We start from the raw sequence: 4,934 nt of genomic DNA, 5'->3' as shown, positions 1-4,934 counted from the left end.
AATGAATTATGATTTTATATTTTCAAAAGAGAAGAAAATATGAGAGAGAGAAAAAAAAAAAAGACCTGTTGGAAAAACCTGTGATTCCATTAAATCCCAACAAAGAGAAAAGGGTGCAATAACTGAGCAACGAGGAGGTCAAGTTCATGAGCGTCATCCTCCATTATGCCAAACAACCTCTCTCCTTATATGCTCCTCTGCTGCCTTTCTGCAACACTCTATCATAACCACTGGCCTGCTGGTCTGTCTCATTTGAGGGCAAGAACACTAACTTGTGTCATTTCCCAGCACCTACCTGCCACACAGTATGAACCTTGTAAATGTTTGCTAAATGAATATATAAGTAAAAGAATAAACTCAAACAGTATAAGGAGAAAGCCCACGAATTCAGAAAAATAAAAATAAAAAAGGGGGGTGTTTTAATGAAATAAATAGATTTAGAAAATATACCAAAATAGGAGGACTATCTATCTGAAAAGCGATAACAGTTCAGTTTCAGCACTAGAAGAACGTCTAGAGATGACCATCCAGGACAAGAGCATCATTCAAGACAGTGGCCTCCAAGGTGGAATAAAGGAAGACTACTTCAGAAATTATTTACATTTTATCTTATTCTTTCCCATTCTTATTTGAACACGTTTTATTATGACATAATATAATATATATACAACATATAAACTCACATACCTTTATTGGAAATGAGCACTCAAAAACCTTTGGTGGTTGGATGTAAGCATTATGAGGACAAGTGTTTTTGTTGGTTTATGAATGAGATATTCAAGTTCGAGCACAGTGCCTGACACACACATAGCACTCAGTAATTATCTGTTCAATGAATGAAGAATGGGTGAATAAAGGAATGAATGAAAGCATGCATTCAAAAAAGTCTGAAAACCAGTAGTTTAGAACAGCACTGTCCAATATAATTTCATGTAATAATGGAAAAGTTTTATATTTGTGCTAGTCACATATAGCTACCAAACATGTGAAATAAGGCTCGTGTGACTAAGGAACCGATTTTTAATATTACTTATTTTCAATTAAGTTAAATTGCCACATATGGCTCTGGTGGCTAGCACATGGAAGGATGCAGGTTTAGAACATCAGAAAATGGGACTTAATGTCCATTAAGAGGAAACTAAGTAAATCAGCTCTGATTCATCCACATGATAGAGTTCTTTAAAAAAGAATGCTGCATGTTATTCACAATAGCCAAGATATGGAATCAACCGAAGTGTTCATTGATGGATAAATGGATAAAGAAAATGTGGTACACAAACACAAGGGAATGCTATTCAGCCTTTAAAAAGAAGGAAATCCAGTCATTTGTGACAACATTGATAATGTCCTAGAGGACACTGTGTTAACTAAAATAAGTCAGGCACAGAGAGACAAACACCCCATGATCTCACTTATATGCAAAATCTAAAAAACTCATCGAACAGAGAGTAATGTGGTGGTTAGCAGAGGCTGGGGGTTGGGGGCCACGGGGGAGATGTTGGTCAGAGGACACAAAATTTCAGTTAGACAGGAGGAGTAAGTTCAAGAGATCTAGTGTACATCACGGTGACTACAGTTAATAACAATGTACTGTGTACTTGAAAATTGCTAGGAGAGTAGATTTTGAGTATTTTCACCACAAAAAAAATACGTCCGGCAATGTGTGTTAATTAGCTTGATTTAACCATTTCGCTATGTATACATATATCAAAACACCATATTATGCACCATAAATATAAACAATTTTTACTTGTCAAAAAAAAAGGATGCTGCAGATAGATCCACAGACACTGACATAGAAAAGAGTTTAAAAGTCTACATATATTCATTGAAAAAAACCAGTTTATGCAGCGGTATGTAAGTACCATCGTGTTTATGTTAACACCACACATGCACACACACAAATACATTGAGTGACAGCACTGATTACAGAAGCCCTTCAAATTCTACTTTACATTTACTGTGTACATTCATTACACTGAAGATGTATTGCTTTTATAATCAAGGGAAACAGTAATGATTCTTTCATTTGGGGCAGGGAGGAGGAATCATTCTTTCTTCTGAACATCTACATAGGAGAGCAGCTCAGATCCCCTGTTACTTAGTTGTCTACAAGAAAACACTCTTTGGGCTGAGCCCGTGGCGCACTCGGGAGAGTGCGGCGCTGTGAGCGCAGGTGCACTCCCGCGGCGAGTTCGGATCCTATATAGGGATGACCGGTGCGCTCACAGCGCTCACTGGCTGAGCGTGGTGCGGCCGGTCTCAAAAAGGACAAAATTTAAAAAAAAGAAAACACTCTTTTTGCAATCTGAATCTTAGTACCACGTCTCCTGCTCTGCTGTGGGAAGTCAATAGGCAGTTGCAAAGGTGAAGAGCTTTTTTGTTCAGAGTTTGTTTTTTACCCACACCCACAGTCTGGAGAAGGGAAACACCAAACAGAAGGAGGAGCTGCCAGGAGAAATATTTTCTGCTGACTCGACTGTCTCTCTGAGAGAGGAGATTCATTATCTTGATGACTCTGAACTTTCCAAAAAGAAGTTACACAAGGAAGCCATCCATTTGTGACCAAAATCAATAATGACAGAACTTTCTTGTTCTTTTGAGAAATGGCAGTGTTATGGCTAATTTTGGAAACAAGATCCAAATTTTACCTAAAATTCTGGAAACAAGATCCAAAGATTACCTAATGGGCTCAGGTAAAATTCAATAAAAATGAAAGAAACTGAAAACAAATACATAGAGTGTGACTAAACCACTGATTTTTATAATTGTACCTTTTGTGACTGTCTTACTTAAACTGTTCACAACTGAAAGGAAGTGGGAGATTTACTTGTATTTTGATTTATACCAAACATTGAACAGTAGGCACTTCCTTAGGCTATTATGCAAAAGAACACTCTGTGTAAAGTTGTAGGAAACACTTTCACATAATGATCCTGTTTATTACTTAATGTTGGGATATTAACCTCTTGTGGATTCTTTTATCCATACATTATAAAAGTTCTGAGCCATAGTTTATTCATTCTCAGAACTGAGTCAAGTAGAAATGCTTTTATTTGAAAGCAATAGAAACAGCCAGAGGACATGAAAGAAATGCATAAAGAAGGAAAACAGATTATGTTCATGACTACAGTTTAACAACCCTGGATATTTCCCAAGAAAACAATAATTAATCATAATTAATTGACTGATCATCTTTACATCATATTTAATTCAACTTTGAGCAATGTTCTATAGGTCTATAGGTTTACAGAAGAGTATGGAGGGAGAGAAATTAGGGTACTCTGTATTTCTATATTATCTTCCTTGCAGACATTTAGAAAAATAACAGTAAACATCTTAATGGATCATCAAGAGCAGGCGCTGATCAATTCCAGACTTATTTAAAGAAGGCAAATTCACAAATGTAAAATAGTTGTGTTCTTGTATTTGCAAGGAGGCTATATTAGATGACTTCTGGGCTGACTGGTTAACTCATTTGGTTAGAGTATGGTGCTGATAACACCAAGGCCCAGGGTTTGATCCCTGTACCAACCAGCTGCCCCCCAAAAAGAAAAGAAATTAGATGCTTCTTCGGGGTCCCTCCAACTTGATCATTTTCTCACCAAAGTCTGGTTACATGTAACAAGGAGAGAAAGTGGAGCTGAGAAGGCTACATGAATAACCTGAAATCACCTTGGAATTCACCTGAATTAAGGCTGGAAAGAGGCCCAATCTTTGAATGATGCTTTAGGTGAATCTCGCATGAACCAGCATGTGAATAGTATTAAGGATTTCAGCAGGGCTGGTCTCCTGACATAAGCAAAATAAGCAAATTCCCATGACAGAAGCCGCAGCACCAGGCGCCTGCCGGCTCCCCAGTTGGCTGGCTCCTCCCCTTGCCAGCCGCGCCCTTCCTTTTTCTCTCCAACCCCACCCTGCCCCTACAGAGAAGGGGTGAGTCCACTAGTCATCAGCCAAACACTGTATATTCCTCTGGAGTTAGGCTGACCCCAGACTTCAATAAATCTTTGTCCATGGCAGTTAAGGCAGAGCAAAAAGCGGAGGGAGGGGATCTTTCACAGGCAAAGGGTAAGAGAAATTTCTGCTTCTGAGATATGCAAACAGAATATGTATCAGTGCATCTCCGAAGCTCTGAAACAACACTTAGAAGGAGCTGGGTCTTACAAATTCGAACACAGAATTTCTAATCTATTTTACTCTCTGTTGGTGAAGGAATGGTGGAGAAGCCACCGAGACAGCATTAAAATGGGACTGCTCACTATGAAGGATAAACATATGATAAACAGCAAGAGGAATAACTATTCAAAATACCAGACTTTGGTTATCAGTAAGAGATCGACTCTATCACTTACCTTCGGCTTAAGAATGTTGGGAAGCATGCTTCGTTTAAAATGGCTAGGATAACTACTGCATGACAACTCTGATGATTAAAACAAAAAATACTGACAATGGGACACATAAACTGTGATGCATTCAGACAACGGAATATCATTCAGCACTTAAAAAAAAAAAAACCAAAAAAAAAACCCCCCCAAAAAAAACGAGCTATCAAGCCACGAAAAAACATGGAGGAAACTAAAATGCATATTACTAAGTGAAAGAAGTCAATCTGAAAAGGCAACATACTGTATGATTCCAACTAAATGACATTATGGAAAAGGCAAAACTATGGAGACAGTGGTTGGCAGGGGTTGGGGGTCGGAGGGTGAACAGGTGAAGCACAGAGGATTTTTAGGACAGTGAAACTATTCTGTATGATACTATAATGGTGGGTACATGTCACACATTTGTCCAAACCCACAGAAAGCACAAGAGGGGACCCTCATGTATACTAAGGACTTTGTGTAATGATGATGTGCCAGTGTAGGTTCACCGATTCTAATAAATGTACCACTCTGGTGGGGATGTTGATAATGCGGCGGGCAGCGGTG

The 4,934-nt window shown here is 38.6% G+C and overlaps 1 protein-coding gene across 1 annotated transcript in view; it reads right to left on the bottom strand.

Annotated features, from left to right (window-relative positions):
• The window catches only part of OSTF1 (osteoclast stimulating factor 1), a 67,817-nt gene that overhangs the window by 45,080 nt on the left and 17,803 nt on the right, over positions 1 to 4,934 (bottom strand). The window lies entirely within an intron of this gene.

The sequence above is a fragment of the Galeopterus variegatus genome, unplaced genomic scaffold (genome assembly GCF_000696425.1).
Source record: "Galeopterus variegatus unplaced genomic scaffold, G_variegatus-3.0.2 Scaffold6344, whole genome shotgun sequence".
NCBI lineage: Eukaryota > Metazoa > Chordata > Mammalia > Dermoptera > Cynocephalidae > Galeopterus > Galeopterus variegatus.
Note: the sequence above shows the minus strand (reverse complement) of the source record. Positions and strands in the feature narration are given on the sequence as shown.